The sequence below is a fragment of the Panthera onca genome, chromosome C2 (assembly GCF_046562875.1).
Source record: "Panthera onca isolate mPanOnc1 chromosome C2, mPanOnc1 haplotype 2, whole genome shotgun sequence".
Lineage (NCBI taxonomy): Eukaryota > Metazoa > Chordata > Mammalia > Carnivora > Felidae > Panthera > Panthera onca.
In genome coordinates this window covers 8,204,398-8,225,226 of record NC_138347.1, presented here as the reverse complement: position 1 = coordinate 8,225,226, position 20,829 = coordinate 8,204,398, and the positions used below count along the sequence as shown (strand labels likewise).

The 20,829-nt window shown below is 43.8% G+C and overlaps 2 pseudogenes; both read right to left on the bottom strand.

The window, feature by feature from the left end:
- Positions 1-11,516: 11,516 nt before the first annotated feature.
- Positions 11,517-11,678, bottom strand: LOC132684505 (U2 spliceosomal RNA; annotated as a pseudogene).
- A 3,484-nt stretch (positions 11,679-15,162) lies between these two features.
- Positions 15,163-15,257, bottom strand: LOC132684454 (U6 spliceosomal RNA; annotated as a pseudogene).
- Between the last annotated feature and the right edge of the window lie 5,572 nt (positions 15,258-20,829).

Here is a 20,829-nt window from a genome sequence, read left to right as displayed (position 1 = left end):
TTTCAGTTATAGCCCCATTGATTTAGCTTCTCTGGCATCACCGAGCTCTTCCTGCTTTACCTGGGCAGTTTCTATATTTATGCAAAACAGTTTTGATGTTAATCCTAGGTATACACCTAATCTGGAAATACGTAAACATCTAGGATAAGGAAAATGCTAGAAAATTCTAAGAGCTCCACTTTTAAAATTCCAGTCAAAAACCCACATGATCAGGGTCCCTGGGTGGCTCAGTTGGTTGAGCGTCTGACTTAGGCTCAGGTTGTGATCTCATGGCTTGTGAGTTCAAGCCTCGCATTGGGCTCTGTGCTAACAGCTCGGAGCCTGGATCCTGCTTCGGATTCTGTGTCCCTCTCTCACTCTGTCCCTTCCTTGTTCACGCTCTGTCTCTGTCTCTCTCTCTCAAGGATAAGTAAAACATTAAATATATATTTTTTTAAACTCACATGATCATAGCATTAGCACAAAGGACTAGGATATAGCTTTCAGGAATTTTCTGCTGTCCTAGGGATATCTACCAAATTGAGCAGACATTTTGCCAAGGACCTTGGGGGCATCTATACTTTCAAACTCAGGGGCACCTGGGTGGCTCAGTAGGTAGGGCATCCGACTTCGGCTCAGGTCATGGTCTCACAGTTCGTGAGTTCGAGCCCCAGGCCAAGCTCTGTGCTGACATCATGAAGCCTGGAGCCTGCTTTGAATTCTGTGTCCCCCTCTCTCTCTGCCCTTCCCCCACTCACATTCTGTCTGTCTGTCTCTCTCTCTCAAAAAAAACATTAAAAATTTTTTTAAATTTCAAACTCCTACTCAAATAAGGAAGATTAGTGGATGGATAGGTAGGTGATAAAGCAAACATAGCCACACATTAATTCTAGAATCTAGATAATTGGCATATGTCTGTTCGCTATATAATTTTTTCAGCTCCACTCCATGTTTCAAAGTTTTAAAATAAAAGTTGGGGTGAAATTGGAAATAGAAATACACAATTTATGGGGAAAATATACATTCATTCATTTGGTCAATGGTCTCACATTTATTTATTATGCTAAATCCTGAGGACTCACTGGGGACCCAACAGATAAGGTCTTGCCTTCATGTAGCGTCCAGCCTAGAAGGGAAAAGAAGGTGGAGCACACAATTCCAGCAGCACGAAGAGTTATTATTGTAGGACCTCTAATGACACCATCTTACTTTGATCACCTCTGCAAAGGCCCGCTCTCCAAATAAGGTCCCGTTCTGAGGTCCTGGGGGTTAGGACTCTAACATATCGTCGTTGCAGGGACACAATTCAACCTATAACATGAACCGATCAGCTTTGCATTCTAGAAAGATACTTCTGGCGGCAATGTGAAGAATACACTGGAGAGCAGTTAGGAGATGTTTGTAGAAATCTTCGCAAGAGATAACGGTGACTGGACAACAGTTGTGGCAATAATGTAAGAGAGAAGAAGAGAAGTGGGCCAAGAGGGGAGCTCTCAGGGCCTAGCCCCGACGTGATTTGATTATTGAAGGGGTGTGAGCTGGGAGAGCAGGAGGGCTTCTACCTATAGATGAGGAGGCAGGGTCCCAGTTTCACCCAAACCCCATCCCACTTCCTGGTTCTCCACGTCCTGGAGCCTCACTTCGGCCCTGAGATGCACCTCCTCCAGCCACACACCTCTGTCCAGTAAGAACTCAAATTACCCATTCACTGCTACCTGATAGATCATTTGGTTCACTCTAGGTTCTGGAGGAAAGTCTCCTGTGTTTATTTCCGGAATCATCAAACTTCCATTTCATGTTCTTATTCCCTGGAAGGTATTTACATGCATGTTTCTCTTTCTTTCTTTCTTTCTTTCTTTCTTTCTTTCTTTCTTTCTTTCTCTTTTTTTAAGGGAACATTGGTCTCAGTGCTACGCAGAGGATGCTTGTTACTCCAAAGATCTGCACGAGACTAGTCACAGGTAAAAATTGTCTGCCTTCTGGAACTCAGCACAGTTGCATGTGAATTAAGTTCATTTTCAACCCCAATATGTACATATCATCTTAGAAATTTAGTCAGGAACAGTGGAGACTACTAGGTGTCCCCCAACAGATACCCTCCTCTTCCTTTATAGCAGTAGAAACCCCAATTATTTTAGCTGGGCAGGTATCTGTCCAGAATAATGTCTACATTTCTCAGTCACCCTTATCACTAGGTGCGGGAGGGGCAGAGAGAGAGGGAGAGAAAGAATCCCAAGCAGGCTCCACGCTGTCAGCACAGAGCCTGACGCAGGGCGCGATCCCATAAACCGTGAGACCATGACCTGAGCCAAAATCGAGAGTTGGTCGCTACCCAGGTGCCCCCAACGTGTGGTGTTTTAAGCCACTAAGTTTGTAGTATTTGGTTACAGTAACAGTAGGAAACTAATATACCCACCTCGGTGACTACTATTTCGTGACTCTGACATCTGCAGCTGGCTCCAGTCCTAACAGGACTTAAAAGATGGTGAACTGATTAAGCAGTTAAGTGACGAAGATTCACAGGCAGGCGCACGGCCGTGAGACATCTGGTGCTATGTTCCCATTGCTACATTAGAAGGCACACTGCCTGCTGACCAAGGCAGAACGTTAGGAAAAAATGGTTGGAAAATTTCAGAATCTGGGGCACATTCGGCTGCTTCCTGCCACTTCCCAAAAAGTCCAAAAGAGAGGGGAACTCGGGAAAAAGCCAGGCAGCCTAGAAACAGAATGGGGAATTTGTTCTGCTTGGGAAATCTCCTCTGTCTGGAGTTTACAATTCATTTGACTCATAAACTGATAATTTGGAGTCTTGCTGAATTAAAAAACCCAAGCTTCTATAACCCAGGCAAAGGCAGCCTGGGTAGGCGGCTTTACTGAGGCCTCCTAATTTCACAAAGACCTTTATATCTCGGTTTTCCTGCCAAGCAGTGAGAGCCAGTCCAGAGGCAGACATCACTATATGGGTGTTATCTTTGTAACCAAGCCCACCATTTCCAAAGGGACTGTAATTTGATGGAAGAGAAGGGGGTAGGAGAGCACAGCAAACGATTTTTTAGGGTAAAGGTGTCTCCAATATTTTACTTCTCTTTTAATTAATTAATTAATTAATTTCAAGTATTCTACTTCTAAGTATCATTCATTGTTTATCTGAAATTCAGGCTTACCTGGAAATCCTGTGTTTTCTGAGGATTTGCTAAATCTGGCAGTCCTAAAGTAGAACATACCAGAAACAAGCATATCAGAAACCCAGGAGATTTGTGAAGGTATTAGTTATGTTAATAAAGAGACTTGGGTGCCTGGGTGGCTCAGTCGGTTAAGTGTCCAACTTTTGATCTCGGCTCAGGTTATGATCTCACGTTCGTCTGTTCGAGCTCTGTGTTGGGCTCTACGCTGACATCGAATAGCCTGCTTGGGGTTCTCTCTCTCCCTCTCTCTCTTTCTCTCTGCCCCTCCCTTGCTCATACACACACACACACACACACACACACTCTCTCTCTCTCTCTCAAAATAAATAAATAAACTTAAAAAAAAAAAAAGAAACTGCAAAGTAGTCCACCAATCCCTAAAGCAATTCTTAGGACCCCGTATCTGTTCCACTCTCAGGCAGCAAATAATTTCACTTCTGATGGGGCTTTTGAAAATGAGGGACAAGGAGGTCCCCCTGCAGGCTGGAGCCAGGAGGATATTAGGCAAGAAATCTTGTTCCAGAGCCAAAGGTATTCGGATGCACTGTCCAAATACTTTACTGTACTGCCAGAGAAGGGGGCCCCCACCAATCCCGTTCCCCCAGGATTTGATCCCTGCTGTGGGTCAAGGACTGCTGGGTGTCCTCGGTGACTCCCCTTTCCAGTGGGAGTTTTCACTGGAGCTACTTTTCCTACTGCATCATTGTATATTGCTTATTTTGAAGCAGATCACTTTTCTATAGGTTCAGGGGTTCCAGACCACAAGGAGCCCTCTGCACTAATGGAGAGTTCTGGACGCCACCCAAGACGCAGGCTTTTGAACTGAAGGATATGCCTAAATGGGACTCTGAGGTTGTTGCTTTTGCAAAAAGTATAAATCTGTACTCCGTGTGGGAGGAGGGGTATATAAATACGTGGGTGGCCGAAGGCAAGTGGGTTTTGTGATGGTTTCCTTTTCTCTTCCAATGTTCTCCCCCTCTTCTATAGCAGAATATCTTTCATCACAGTGTGCTGGGATGTCCCGACTGAATTACAAGTTTATTCAGATGTTAGTACCTTCATTTTCAGGCCAGACAAGTAAGGCCCAGAGCACACAGAGCCTCTGGCCACACACAGCCTTGCCCTCTGCACCGTTGTGCCATCCCCAGGACAGGGTTGGGATGCTCTGAAGGTAGAGTGAGCACAGTCCGTATGAAACCACTCTCGCTTCTGAGACTAATTACAAGTTAGGGGGATTCCTCCAACCGTCCTCGGTTTCAATAGTTCACTGGAGAGTCTCACAGAGCCCGCTCGAAGCTGCCGTACCCATACTTACAGTTAAGAAGAAGAACAACAACAAAAATACAGATTAAAATCAGCCAAGGGAAGGCGTACAGAGGGCAGAGTCCAGGAAAGTACCCAGGGTGGATCTTGCATTGTCCTCTCCCTGTGGGGTCGCGGGCAGCATACTTTCCCGGCATCGATGCGTGAAGACACATGTGGGGCACTGCCACCTGGGGAAGCCCGTCCACCCTCTGAGACGTGTTCTGTTGGGGCTCCACCCTGTAATCGTGCTGGTTTCCCATATATCTGATGTGAGTCCCAAGCCCCTCTTTTTTAAAAAAAAATTTTTTTATTTAGTTTTGAGAGAGAGACACACACAGAGTGCGAGCAGAGGGGCAGAGGGAGAGAGGATCCCAAGCAGGCTCTGAGCTGTCAGTACAGAGCCTAACGTGGGGCTCAAACTCATGGAACTGTGAGATCATGATCTGAGCCAAGGTCGGAGGTTTAACCAACTGAGCCACCCAGTCCCAAGCCCCTCTTTAAAAAAAAAAAAATTTAATGATTTACTTATTTTTGAGAGAGAGAAAGGGGAGGGAGAGAGAGAGATGGAGTGTGAGCAGGGGAGGGGCAGAGAGAGAAAGAGACACAGAATCTGAAGCAGGTTCCAGGTTCTGAGCTGTCAGCACAGAGTCCAACACGGGGCTTGAACTCACAAACTGTGAGATCATGACCTGAGCCAAAGTTGGATGCTCAACTGACTGAGCCACCCAGGCATCCCCCAAGCTCCTCTTGAAGTTGAACTAATACCTCATGACCCAAACACCTCATCCTAAATGACCTTGAATGACATGGACTTCCAGCATGGCGGCCCCCAATCTACACAGTCCAGTGGAGTTTAACAACTTACTGGAAGGAGAGGACAAGGGCCAGACTGCTTTCTGGGCAAGGTTAATGTCTTTACTACACAGATGCACTCTTCTGCACAATAGAACCCCAATTTTTTTAAATGCTTATTTATTTATTTTGAGAGGGGAGCAGAGAGAGAGAGAGGGAGAGAGAGAGAATCCCAAGCAGGCTCCACACTCAGCATGGAGCCCGAAGCAGGACTGGATCTCATGACAGTGAGATCATGACCTGAGCCAAAATCAAGAGTCAGATGCTTAACCAACTGAGCCACCCAGGCACCCCTAGAACCCCAATTTTTTTTTAATTTTTTTTTTTAATGTTTATTTTTGAGACAGAGAGAGACAGAGCATGAACAGGGGAGGGGCAGAGAGAGAGGGAGACACAGAATCAGAAGCAGGCTCCAGGCTCTGAGCCGTCAGCCCAGAGCCTGACGCGGGGCTCGAACTCACGGACCGCGAGAACGTGACCTGAGCTGAAGTTAGACGCCCAACCGACTGAACCATCCAGGCGCCCCTAGAACCCCAATTTTTAACTGAGCACAAAGTACCCAGAATCAAGAAACCCAGGGGTGCCTGGCTGGCTCAGTTTTTAGAGCATGCAACTCTTGATCTTAGGGTGGTGAGTTGGAGCCCCATGGTGGGTGGTAGATTGTACTTAAATTTTTTTTTTTTAATCTTTAAAAAGAACTCAACCTCCACCAGATTCCCAACTTCCCCAGTTGTGACCATGTAACTAAATTCTAGGCAATGGGATATAAGTGGAGTTGGTATTTGCCACTTCTGGGAAGTATCTTTGAATAGAGGCACTTATTTTGCTGCCTAGATGGGGCTTGAAGGGCTGTCTTGGCCCATGAGGTGAAGCTCTATGTTGAGGATGTGAGCAACTAGAGGAAGGAACCTGGATTCCTGTTGATGGAGGCGCTCTTCACGTGACTGTTTAGAGAAAACGTCGGAATCATGTTTAAGCCACTGTTACATTGGGCTTTCTGTCGTTTGCAGCAGGACCTAATTTCAGCATTTGCTTGAAACTCACTCTTCTTTTTTTCTTTGACACTTCCTTTTGTATTGCTTACATCCAGATTGCAAAACTCTATGCCCACCTGTTACTAGATTCACCGTTAATCCAAGTCCCCCCATGCCGTCAGATCCTCCCTGGCCATTGCCTCTCTGTGCTCGCTCCTGCCTCGCTGTGACCCCGGCCTTTCTTCCCGAGCCCGTATCACACACAGGCCCTTCGTTTTCCATTTTCAGCTGAGGATAGGAAGGGACTGTTTTCCGATTATCTGATCATCACGTTTTCCATGACTAACGAATTGGAGATTGGACTTAACTCCTAAACTTCGAGGTCGATTTTCTTGATACGCCTTTTTAAAATTGAAGAACAGAAATTTGTTTGGTGAGAATGAAGACTTACGGATTTAAAACCCGATATCTGAATTTTATCAACATGTACCAGGGTGCCCTATGCCCAGTTGCATCGCGTCACGTACACGCAGGCAGGGTGAGCACTGAATCTTTCATTTCTATGTTTTTGATGTTCTGTTATCCTTTGCTCTTCTTAAAGCTTCATCACAGCTTTTGCAGATGGCTGAGAAATTAATCGTCAAGACGTAAAAGATGAACAAAGACTACTTTTTTACATTACGAAGACAGGGATTTTATCCTTCCTTTATTTAAGAACGGCGGGACATTGGGACATGGCATCAGGTGACTCCCACCACCATCCTCACGGTTTATCAGTCTCGTATCAGAGGTTGGAGGAGGATGGGAGGAATCACACTCAAACCCCAAAGTCTCACTTCTCATTTGTTTATGTTAATGACTCGATTTTCTCATTTTCATGGTAGAAGGGGTATGTGTGTGTGTATATGTGTGTATATATGTTAAAGAAACACAAACGTTCATTTTCTCATTGCTACTCAGGCAAAGGTCAATGTTTAAAACCTCAATATGTATCAATGACATGTTTCTTAACTTTGCTCCATTACAAACCCAAGGAAAGAAAAAAATGCATAACGCCGGAAGATTAGAAAAGTCATAGAGCCTTAGGAGGGTTACCGAACAGTAATTATTAGACAAGAGCTTGCCAGGGATTTGTTTTCCCAGTGAAAAAGGCCTTGTGGAATTTTCTTGCTGACAGGAACCTAAAAACTTATAGCCACACGTGTCCTCCTTTTCTAGACGAGAAACAACCAAGACCCTGGGGAAACCCACATAGATGCCAAGATCACCCTGGTAATTAACAGCAAAGCCGGGGCAGGGAGGGGGGTTCCTGGGTGGCTCAGTCAATTAAGCATCCGGCTTCAGCTCAGGTCATGATCTCGAGGTTCATGAGTTCAAGCCCGCGTCGGGCTCTGTGCTGACAGCTTGGAGCCTGGAGCCTGCTTGGGATTCTGTGTCTCCCTCTCTCTCTGCCCCTCCCCTGCTCGCACTCTCTGTCTCTCTCTCAAAAATAAGTAAACATTAACAAACAAACAAACAAACAAACAAACAAAAAGCCAGCAAAGCCGGAATCAGCACCCAAGTTTTTTTGGCTCCTGGGACACAAAAGACAAACTATCTCCTAAGCTGCAGACCTGTTTAAATGCACCTTCCCAAAACAATTGGATCCACTTAACTCCTGCTCTTCTGATTGTATTCTGGTGAAGCAAAAGACTTCTGTCTCCAGAATAATTCAGAAACCATTTTTCTGTCACACCAAACCAAACCAAAGGAAAGAACATGTAGGTTTCTAAAGTCCATCGACAAACACAGATCACCTGAGGAATAACGCCAAAGTCCCATTTCCTCCTCAGATGGTACATGCTTGAAGCTGAGAATTACTCCCGTTTGTACCTCCCACCGCACCTAGCAAAATTCTTTTTTAAAAATTTGCTAAAATTTTTTTTTTATTTTGCTAAAATGTCTTTTTAATGAATGAAGTCTATAAATCCTTGCTTTCTAGCCTGGCATCGTGCCCTTTTCAAAAGAAGCACTTCATAAGCATGTGTCTAATTTCCTGTGCTGTCAGAAATATTGTTTAATCACACTGTTAAAAATAAAGACCTCTAGGGCCCACTGAACTACATTCTCCAAACTACTAGATACTCTTTCCTCTTTGGGCCACTCAGCTGTGCAGCCGGAAATGGATCGTGGGGGGAGAGCGACAGCCCTTCTGCAAACACCCTGGAATGTGGGCTATGTCGGAAAGTGTTTGGAGAATGCCTCCAAAGCTGAGAAAGTATTTCCAAAGCAATATATGCACAAAGATATTCGAACCAGAGACCATGCACTCCAAAATAGATGCATGGAGCACATTCACAGAATATCACAGTTTTTTTTTTTTTTAATTTTTTTTTTTTTTTTTTAACGTTTATTTATTTTTGAGACAGAGAGAGACAGAGCATGAACGGGGGAGGGGCAGAGAGAGAGGGAGACACAGAATTGGAAACAGGCTCCAGGCTCTGAGCCATCTGCCCAGAGCCTGACGCGGGGCTCGAACTCACGGACCGTGAGATCGTGACCTGAGCCGAAGTCGGGCGCTTAACCGACTGAGCCACCCAGGCGCCCCAGAATATCACAGTTTTAGCTCATTTAGGACCTGTAGCCCATTCCTGGGAATCCAAGAATTAAGGTAACTATAAAACATGTGTGCCACAGACCGGTATGTTTGCGATAGATCACGTAGTTGGCTTTTTTTTTTAATTAAAACAAATTTTTTTTTTAAGTGGCTCCAATATGGAGCCCAAGGTGGGGCTTGAATTCACAACGCTGAGATCAAGACCTGAGCGGTGATCAAGAGTGAGATGCTTGGGGGCGCCTGGGTGGCTCAGTCGGTTAAGCATCCGACTTCGGCTCAGGTCACGATCTCGCGGTCCGTGAGTTCGAGCCCCGCGTCGGGCTCTGTGCTGACAGCTCAGAGCCTGGAGCCTGTTTCAGATTCTGTGTCTCCCTGTCTCTCTGACCCTCCCCCGTTCATGCTCTGTCTCTCCCTGTCTCAAAAATAAATAAACGTTAAAAAAAAAAAAAAAAAAGAGTGGAATGCTTAACAGACTGAGCCACCCAGGTGCCCCTAGATCATGTAGTCTTACATGGATCTTCTTATGTAGTAAAATACATATAAAAGGGTGATTAAGCTCACAGGCGTATTATAAATCTTCCCTGATCAATGATATTAGCATGTTTCAGAAACACCTTGCATTCAACAGTTACATCTTGGAAAAGACACGCCCTGCTTTTCTACTGAAAAATAGGTTGCAGTCTGAGCATACAAGCTGAAGGTTGAAGCCACACTCAGAAAACGATCCTCTCATCTTCTCTGCCACCTGGTACAGTTGAAATGACGGGCAGGCCTCCTCTCCACTCATGGCGCGGAGATGGCAAGGAATTGTCTAGGTTTGGAGTTTCTAGTCATAGAGAAGTTCCAATCATACCGACGTGAAGACATTTTAAATGAAGGCCTTAAAATGATCCTTTGCATGGACTACTACCTGGCAATGAAAAAGTATGAACTCTTGGTCTACACAACAGCCTGAGCTAGACCTCAGAAGCATTTTGCTGAGTGAAAGTAGTCAGACACAAAGACTACAATTCTATTTATAATTCTATTATAGATTCTATTTATAATTCTATTTCTAGAAAAGGCAAAACTGTGGAGGAAGTAGATCAGTGGTTGCCCCGGGGCTGTGGGTGGGAGCAGGGGGTGACTGCCAACAGGCAAAGGAAGGCTTTCGGACGGATGGAAGTGTTGGAAAACTGGATTCAAAAAGAAATAAAACTTAAAAAAAACAAAACAAAACAAAACAGGAGCTCCTAGGTGGCTCAGTTGGCTAAGCATCCGTCTTTGGCTTGCGTCGTGGTCTCACGGTTCCTGGGTTCGAGCCCCACATCAGGCTCCTCGCTGACAATGCGGAGCCTGCTTAGGATTCTTTCTCTTCCCCTCTCTCTACCCCTCCCCTGCTCGCTTGCTCACTCTCTCACTCTCAAAATAAATAAATAAACTTTAAAAAGAAAAAAACCTCAAAAAAAAAAAGAAGACTGAATTCATTCATAACGTGTGTGTAAATGTAGAGATTCACTAAAACACATCTACTGTATCCTTGCAATGGGTGAGTTTATGGTATATAAATTTTTTTTTAAGCAACCTCTTTGCCCAACATGGGACTTGAACTCACAGTCCCAAGACCAAGATCCCATGCTTGGGGCATCTGGGTTGGGGCTCAGTTGGTTAAGCAGCCGACTGCGACTCACATCATGATCTCCCAGTTCGTGGGTTTGAGTCCTGCGTCGGGCTCTGTACAGACAGCTCAGAGCCTGGATCCTGCTTGGGATTCTGCGTCTCCCTCTTTCTCTGCCCCTCCCCCGCTGGTGCTCTGTCTCTCAAAAATGGATAAACGTTAAAAAAAAAATATAAAGAGTCATATGCTGTACCAACTGAGCCAGCCAGATGCCCCAAAGCCACCCCAAGTTTGTTTGTTTTTTTTAGAGTTTTATGTGGTTTTCTTTTTTCTTTTTTTTTTAAATCTTATTTTTTAAATTTATATCCAAATTAGCATATAGTGAGGGCAACAATGATTTCAGGAGGAGATTCCTTAGTGCCCCTTCCCCATTTAGCCCATCCCTCCTCCCACAACCCCTCCAGTAACCCTCAGTTTGTTCTCGCTGTTTATGAGTCTTTTCTGTTTTGTCCCCCTCCCTGTTTTTATATTATTTTTGTTTCCCTTCCCTTATGTTCATCTGTTTTGTCTCTTAAAGTCCTCATATGAGTGAAGTCATATGATGTTTGTCTTTCTCTGACTAGTTTCACTTAGCATAATACCCTCCAATTCCATCCACATAGTTGCAAATGGCAAGATTTCATTCTTTTTGATTGCCGAGTAATACTCCATTGTATATATGTACCACATCTTCTTTATCCGTTCATCCATCGATGGACCTTTGGGCTCTTTCCACACTTTGGCTATTGTTGATAGTGCTGCTATAAACATGGGGGTGCATGTGTCCCTTCGAAACAGCACTTCGAAACAGTCCCTTCGAAACTGTATCCCTTGGATAAATGCCTAGTAGTGCAGTTGCTGGGTCGTAGGGTAGTTCTATTCTTAGTTTTTTGAGGAACCTCCATACTTTTTTCCAGAGTGGCTGCACCAGCTTGCATTCCCAGCCATCCCAAGTTTGAAGCTCTGGACTGGGGCGGGGGGGGGGGGGGGGGGGGACTGTACCTGGAGGAATGGGCGGAGCAAGCTCCTTTTCTAACTACCTGTTCCTAAAATCCATTTAATGCATTGTCCTTGGATAGAGGACGTATCAGGTATGAAACTGATAAGAACAGATCCTCCACTTGATCTTAGCCAAAAGGCTGAAAATAAAGCTAAAGCTGTTTTTTTTTTAAAGAAATGAAAAGAAACGGTTCTTTCAGGACCAGCCCAAGACTACTTTATACAACCAGCTTGCCTTGCCTATAATTTCATGGTAGCCATCATACCTTCGCATGGGGAGACTCTCTCCCGAGGAGGGCGCTTTGACGTATAAATCTAGACGATGTTATATCAAATCGGGCTTGGTGACATTTCAAAAATTAGAATTGACAATTTCTATATGAACATGCTTGTTATTATATTAGCCAACCAATGCCATGTTCAAGAGTGTTAATACATTAGATTGAGAGAGGCAAAGAAACCACTTCCCTCATCTGGGGAGATGTGACATGACTCGGAGAACAGGAGAGTTTGGGGAGCTTTTCTTGAATGAGGCAGCTGTTTAGGGCAGCTCCTGGGGCAGGAGGAGAGGTATTTAGGGTGTAGACTTGAATGCCTCGACTGACAACTGCGGTATGCTGGCTCCACACATCTCCATCACCACAGAAATGTAGGGAAATTATATTAGGAAAATTCATCTTGCTTAAAGGCATGGGAATGAATGGAAAATTCTGGGGCCAACTTGACTAATGTTTCTGTCCACAGCAAGTGGTGCTCAAACTTGGGTGTGCATTAAAATCTCCTGACTTGTTACGAAGGCAGATTCCCAGGCCAGGCCCATTCAAGACCAAATTGAATGTCTGGGAACAATGGCCAGAGTCTGAATCTTGCAGGAGTCTCCGAGGTGATTTCTGCTGCTGATCCTCAAAACACAGATGAAGGAACACTGAATAAAGAAGAGAGAAAGGAGGGAGAGGGAAGGAAAGCAAGTAAGAAAGAAATAGAAAAAAGGAAAGAAAGGAGGGAGGGAGGGAGAGAGGGAGGAAGGAAGGAAGGAAGGAAGGAAAGAGAAAGCAAGAAAGCAACCAAACAAGAAAGAGTAAGGAATAAGTAGGACCCAATGAAAGTGATGAAGATGCCTAGCCAGGCCTTTTGTTAAGCACCTCAGCTGAGTTTAGTCTTTGGTTCTTTCCAAACCTCTTTGTCTCATATCCACATCTCATTGTGTGCCTTCCTCTTTACCTGCCTCTTAGCCTTGCTCTCAGGTAGAGGAGTCCCCCTATGACGGTTGGAGGGCATAGTTTGAAAGGGTTTTCTCTTGCAACTTCCCAGCCCCCACCCACCATGGGACATGACCGAGCTAGAGGTAGACGAAACCTTCACTCACTGGCTTGTAGGGTGGTTCTCACTCTGGGATCACTGTTGAGGGGGAGAGAAGCACAGTGTTGGTTGAATTTGACAACCCAGCCCAGGACGGAACCTCTTCGCTCGTGAGGACACCTGTCCACTTTTGCATAAGGAGGGAGGAATGCCTTCCTGTCTGTGAGACCCTGCACATGGTGATCCACCATTGATTCCTTAGCTCCAGAGACGCTTCTGCTCCCGGTTTGCCTCGGCAACAACCCAGTCCGTGAGCAACCGCCCTTGCTTTTCTCTGGGAGATTCGCCTCCCCACCAGACCATGGGGAAACTTTGGCAGCCATGTTTGTGACATGTGACACTCCCCCCATCAGTCACTGCCGACTGGACCCAGGGTGGACACTTAACCCACATTGGCCCAATCGGAGCCGGTTTTCCTGGAAACTTGCAATTATTACTAAGATATTCCCATCCCAGTTTTGTTTGGTTTCTCATACGGAGAAAGAGAGAAAATTCGGGGGCTTTCACACAGCTGTTTTTCCAGTCAAGAGGAATGAAATATAGGTGAGCGAGAGAGAGGAGAGTTGTCTGATGGAGAGGGTCCCTCTGGCGTGCCTCCACCCCAGTTCTCAGGTCAGATCCCTTCTGAGCCCCTGCTGATTTCCTGTACTTCCTTTCCATCAGACACTCCAGTATCCTCGAAATAAAGAGTTTCATTGGGGCGCCTGAGTGGCTCACTAGGTCGAGCGTCCGACTTCGGCTCAGGTCATGATCTCAAGATTCGTGAGTTCAGTCCCCACATTGGGTTCACTACTGTCAGCACAGAGCCTACTTCAGATCCACTATCCCCCCTCTCTGCCCCTCCCCTTATAGTGCACTCTCTCAAAAATAAATAAAACATTTAGAAAGGAAGAAAAGAGCCTCTTATGGTTGTTTATTCCAGCTCTGACCTGCAGTCAGAGTCCTCACTAATCCAGGTAAGATCGCATTTCCCTTTGCCTATCTCTGTCCTGGTTTAACTCTCGGATCCCTTCCTTCCAGAGACAGGAAGGCAGACCACAATGTCTTCCTTACGGTACAAAATGAGAGCTTTCAAAAACCCAGTTTGGTCTGAATTACTATCTATAATGTGATATGTCGCCTGTATTTGAAATTATACAATCGTTATTAATTTTTAGGTGCAAAATGGAACTATAGATTTATTTTATTAAAAAAAAAATACTTGGGGCGCCTGACTGGCTCAGTTGGTGGTACATGTAATTCTTGATCTCAGGGTTGTGGGTTTGAGTCTCACATTGGGTATAGAGATCATTTAAAAATAAAGTCTTAAAAAAGAAAAGAAAAGAAAAAGGAAATAATCTCTGTCAGGGCGCCTGGCTGGCTCGTCAGAAGAACACACACTCTTGATCTCAGGGTGGTGAATCAGAGCCTCTACACTGGGCGTAGAGATTACTTACTTACTTACTTAATTAATTAAATAAAAAAGAATCTGAATCCTTGTCATTTAGAGTTACATATTGAAATATTTACGCCTGAAATGATACGATGTCAGGATTTGCTTCTGAACAATACTGGAAGGCAGGAAGTGGGTGAGGGCATAGATGAAACAAGGTTGACCTTGAGCTGATAACTGTTGAATCTAGGTGACTTGGGTTCATTGTGCTAGTCTGTCTACTTTTGCATGTATTTCAATTTTTCCATAATAAGAAACTCTAAAAATAAGGATGGAAATTTTTTCAGGGGAATACCTCTGAAAGAACACGAAACTATCGACACTCAAAAGTAAGAAGAAACTTCTTAAATTAGCGATCTTAAAAGTAAGCCTCCAAAGGCAGTCACCTCTCACGGGAATGGGTCTTGTGCAGCATGTAACTAGCGTGTGAATAGAAACATGCCGGCTGCGGATGACCCCCCCTTCCTTTGAATGAAAATAACATCTCAGAGCTTGTGTTCAACTCCTCTCTGATGCATCCAAAATAAAATATGCTAAGATCTATAGCTGTCTTTCAAATTTAAACAAACCACATTTAACTATATACTTAGTAGTGTTTTTTGTTTTGTTTTTAAATGTTTGTTTATTTATTTTGAGAGAGAGAGAGAGAGTGTGTGTGTGTGTGTGTGTGTGAGTATGGGGGAGGAAGGAGAGAGAGAGAGAAAGAGAGAGAGAATCCCAGGAAGCCTCTGTGCTGTCATCACAGAGCCCGACACAGGGCTCGAACTCACGAGCCGTGAGATCATGACCTGAGCCGAAATCAAGAGTCAGAGGATCACCTGACGGAGCCCCCCGGGCGCCCCTGTACTAAGTAGCTTTTTGTGTGTCCCCCTGTGCAGAGGCCATGCTAATCTTGCCTGTATTGTTCCAATTTTAGTATTTGTGCTGCCACAGCGAGCACAATATACTTAGTAGCTTCTATTTTATTAAAAATTATTTGGTGAATTTAAGGGTGAGAAACATTGCTCTAAGTAGAACGTTTTCCAAATAGGTTGAACGCATGCGTGTCAGAAAATAAAGCATCTTGAGAGTTCTCCAACGTCTCCAAAAAGCTCACTGTATCTGTGCGTACCTTCTTATTTAGAGGAGCGAGTAGGAGGGAGGAGGAGGGAGGGTGCCTGTTGAGTATTCCAGAGTGTCTGATGATTCTTTATATATTCACTATGGTTAAGAGTGGGTTTTGTGGGGGGTTGGATCTGAGGAGGAATATTTAGTTTTCCTTTTGAGTGTGGCTGTCCATTTCACCTCCAGGCCTACCCGTTTTCAAGGCGGCCAAAGTATTGTCTGTCAGAGGACCCAAGGAGACCGTCCGCTCCTTGCCTGACCCATTGCTGTCTCGATTTCACGGTTACTCCCACACCGTGGACACATTTGAGGGCCCACCTCCGAGACCAGGAGTCTTCAGTTTCCTTTTCAGTGTCTGAACGTCCATTCCTTTCCCAGCACAACTTCTCAGATTGAGCGAGGGGTTTCCTTTGATTGGACTTTGCAACACTGCCCTCCTGACTGGTCTTTCCACGGTAGGCTTTTGCTCTCGTCTGACACGTGTACTCAAAACAACGTATTCTACCGTCTAAGTTCGGGCTCCTCTGCTTCCAAAGACTAAAGACCCGCTCTCTATCTCATGGAAACAGGAGGTCATAGTAAGGACATTTTTTTCATCAAAATGCGTCAAGACTAAAAAAAAAAAACGAACAAAAACTATTTCTCCCTTCAAGAACCTAATGACCCCCTTAGTTACATCTCAGGTGTTTGTGAATTAAGTGGCACTAAAACGTTAGAATTACAAGGACAGCATTAAAAAATCTTTTTGTTATGAAATATTTACGCCACGAGAAAATAAAGCAAATATTATAGCCGAGTCAATAAACCAATTAATAGTTGACATCACTTTTCCATGGAGCCGTATTCCTTTATAGACAAGGTTGTATTAATAAGAAGTAAAACCTAGATCAGGCCCTCCGTCACTTCTCATCCCCAACCCAAGGTAAATGTCAGTTAAGTTGCGGATTTCAGACCTTAAACTAATGTTTTAAGGAAATTCAAATATTCAAACATTTAAGTATGTTAAATATTTAACTGTAAATTTTTATCTAGCTATTCAACAAAGGAGTTTAAATATTGTAAAGAAAAGCAGAAAGGCTTGGGGTGCCTGGGTGGCTCAGTCGGTTAAGTGTGACTCTTGGTTTTGGCTCAGGTCATGACCTCACAGTTTCATGGGTTCGAGCCCCCTATCGGGCTCCACACTGAGAGCATGGAGACTGCTTGGGATTCTTCTCTCTCTCCCTCTCTCTCTATCCTTCCCCACTCGTGCTGTTTCTCTCTCAAAATAAATAAATAAGCTTTTAAAAAAAGGAAAGAAAAATAGAAAGGCTTTTCAAACCATAATTTCTTCTATGGGTTGTATTTCTATAGATGTAACTGGCTGTGAAACAAAGTCTAATACAGTTATACATAATATAATTGTTTGAGACGAACACGGTAAAAGGTAAAATTGCTCAAGGTCAGACGTAAGAAACATTTTGTGGCACCTGTTTTAACATGTTCAGACAATAACTTCAGATATTAAATCAATGGCTTTGAATATTTTGGCCTAGGACCCTCAGAAAGAGATACTTTTTAAATTTTTTTAAACTTTATTTGTTTTGAGAGAGAGAGAGCAAGCAGGGGAGAGGCAGAGAGAAGGAGAGAGAGAGAATCCCAAGCAGGCTCTGTGCTATCACTGCAGAGCCAGATGTGGGGCTCGAACTCACAAACCGTGAGATCATGACTTGAGGAAAATCCAGACCAGATGCTGAACCGACTGAGCCGCCCAGGTGCCCCTTGACTTTCTTAATAACTTTCTTGGGAGCACAAAAGTTTTTAATTTTGATGAAGTCCAATCTCTGTTTTTTCTTTTGTTTGTGCTTGTGGTGTCATATCTAAGAATTCATTGCCAAATCCAAGGTCATGAAGATTTTCTTACTCCTATGTTTTCTTCTAGATGTTTCATACTTTAGCTTCTACATTCAGGTCTTTGATCCATTTTGAGGTAATTTTGGTGCCTGGTGTAGGGCAGGGCTCTAACTTCGTTCTTTTCTATGTGGCTGTCTAGAGTCCCAGCACCATTTGTTGAAAAGACCACTCTTTCCTCAGCAAATTGTCTTTGCCCTCTTATGCCAACTGAGCACACATGTATGGGTCTATTTCTTTTTTTGTTTTGTTTTTTATTTTGTTTTGTTTTATTTTATTTTGTTTTGTATAATTTTTTTTTTTGCTTTAGTATTGTAAAGCCTTAACATTAGAAACATACCAAACCAAAAACAAGCAAAAATATTCCCGAGTAGAGTAGTTTAGGACACACGTTTATAAACATGTATAATTGTATGGGTTTCTTTCTTTTTTTTTTTTTTAATTTTTTTTTTTTAACGTTCATTTACTTTTTGAGACAGAGAGAGACAGAGCATGAACGGGGGAGGGTCAGAGAGAGAGAGGGAGACACAGAATCCGAAACAGGCTCCAGGCCCTGAGCTGTCAGCACAGAGCCCAACGCGGGGCTCGAACGCACGAACCGTGATATCATGACCTGAGCCGAAGCCGGACGCTTAACTGACTGAGCCACCCAGGCGCCCCTGTATGGGTTTATTTCTAAGCCCACTATAGACTGCTCCATCTAGCAATAGCAGAATTCACATTTTTCTCAAGCTGACATGGAACATTCACTAAGATAGACCATGTTCTGGGCCATAAAACAGACCTCAACCAATTTAAAAGAATAGAAATCATACAAAGCGTCCTCTCAGGCCACAGTGGAATTAAACTAGAAATCAACGAAAGAAAGATAACTGGAAGATCCTAAACTATCTGGGCATCACACAACACATTTCTTTTTATTTTTTTTTTAATGTTTATTTTTGAGCGAGAGAGAGAGGGAGGGAGGGGCAGAGGGAGAGAGGGAGACACAGCAAACAACACGTTTCTAAATAACACATGGGTTAAAGAAGAAATTCTCAAGAGAAACTTTAAAATATTTTAAACTGAATAAAAATGAAAATACAACTTATCATGGGGCTCCTGGGTCCTGGTCATGATCTCTCGGTTCATGGGTTTAAGACCCACGTCAGGCTCTGCGCTAACAGCTCAGAGCCGGGAGCCTGCTTCAGATTCTGTCTCTGTCTCTCTCTGCCCCTTCCCCACTCATGAACTGGCTGTCTGTCTTTCTCTCTCTAATACAAACATTGAAAAAAAAAAAAAATGAATACAACTGATCAAACTCTAGCCAAGCCAACCAAGGAAAAAAGACACAAGTTACTAGTGTTAGAAATGAAAGAGGGAGACTTAACAGTTTCCGGTTCTACATGTAAGAAGTTTGGCAAGCCACCACTCCATCCTAATAAGTAAAAAGCCGAACAGACGAAAAAGTTAACAACTCTTCTCGGATCCATAAGAGAGGGGATGACACAAGGCAAATTGTGGCAACAAGATTGGAGAGACAGGGATGCCTGGATGGCTCAGTCGGTTAAGTGGCCCACTTTGGGTTTCGGCTCAGATCATGACCTCACAGTTCATGGGATCAAGCCCCTCATCCGGCTCCGTGCTGACAGTGTGGAGCCTGCTTGGGATCCTCTCTCCCTCTTTCTCTGGCCCTCCCCTGCGCTCTCTCTCGAAATAAATAAACATTTAAAAAATAATAATAAGGTGTGCCTGGCTGGCTCAGTCGGTTAAGCGTCTGACTTCAGCTCAGGTCATGATCTCATGGTCTTGGGATCAAGTCCCCTGTCGGGCTCTGTACTGACAGCATGGAGCCTGCTTGGGATTCTCTCTCTCCTCTCTCTGCCCCTCCCCTGCTCGTACATGGGCTTGTGCTCTCTCTCTCTCTCTCAAAAATAAATAAACATTAAAAAAAGTTTTTTTTAAAGACCTGATAGTCCAGCACTGTGTATTGTGTGATATCTGACAGCATTTAGTTTATATATAGTTTAAAGTTTTCTAGCCATTTCTGAGTGGGAAGAGTGGGAAGGCTAGACTGGTACCGCTTACTACAACGTGGCAACATGCAGAAGTTTCACAAGTTTTGATACATGCTGTTTCTAAAATCATGATTTAGCCCCCATGACTTAGGGGCGCCTGGGTGGCTCGGTCGGTTAAGTGTATGGCTCTTGGTTTTGGCTCAGGTCGCGCGGGTCAGAACACATTCTCTATATAATTCTTACCCTTTGAAATTTGTTGAGATTTGCTTTCTGGCTCAGCATATATCGCTGTTGGTAAAGACATCATGAATACTTCAGAAGGTGGGTATTTTGTACTTAACAGCCGTATATGCAGGGATCTACATAAGCTAATTGCATCTGTTTAATAGCATTGTTCAAATCTTCTGTATTGTTATTGATTTTTATTTATGTCACACATTGTGTTTTCCAAACGTAGCTGCAAAAATACCTTCCATCCGACAAGACATTCTAAAATGTGACCAGTCTAGTCTTCCCATCAGATTAGGTCTTATCCTTCCCTTTGAATCCGGTCGATCTGGGGTGGCTTTGACCAATTGAGTATTTTTACCATGTGACTTCCAGTGGTGGGTCCTAAATGGCAGCTCCATTTCTGTCTTATTTGCTGGCATACTTATTTTTTTTAAGTTTACTTATTTATTTTGAGAAAGAGAAAGAGAGAGGGACAGAGAGAGAGAGGGAGAGAGGGAATCTCAAGCAGGCTCCGTGCTGTCAGCCCAGAGCCCAGTGCGGAGCTCAATCCCACAGACCGTGAGATCATGACTTGAGCTGAAATCAAGAGTCAGACGCTTAACCGATTGAGCCACCCAGGTGCCCCTCTGATTTTTTTTTTTTTTTTTTTTTACTATCTCCATGGTTTTGCTTTTTCCAGAGTGTCATATATTTGGAAACATACCATAAATAGCCTTTTAAGATTGGCTTTTTTTTTTCACTTACTAATATGCACTTGGGGTTCCTTCACGTCTTTTCATGCCTAATAGCTCATTGATGTTAGTGCTGAATAATATGCCATTGTCGGAATGGACCACACTTTATCCTGCTGAAGGACATCTTGGTTGCTTCCAAATTTTGGCAAATATGAATAAAGCTGCTGCAGACATCTGTGTATGGGTTTTTGTGCGTACGTGTTTTCAATTTGTTTGGGTAAATACCAAAGAACACAATTGCTGGATCTTATGGTAAGAGTATGTTTAGTTCTCCAAGAAACTGCCAAACTGCCTTTCAAAGTGGCTCTACCACTTTGCATTCCCACCAGCAGTGAATGAGAGTTTCTGCTGCTCCACATCCTTACCAACATTTGGTGATGTCAGTGTTCTGGGTTTTCACCATTCTGATGAGTATGTAGCAATATCTCATTGTTGTTTAGTTTCCTTTTCTTTGGTGACACAGAATGGTCTTGACGCATTTTTATGTTTTCACCCAGTCTAAGAATCTTCTCTTTAAAAAAATTTTAAATTCTGGTAAAATACACATAACATAAAATTT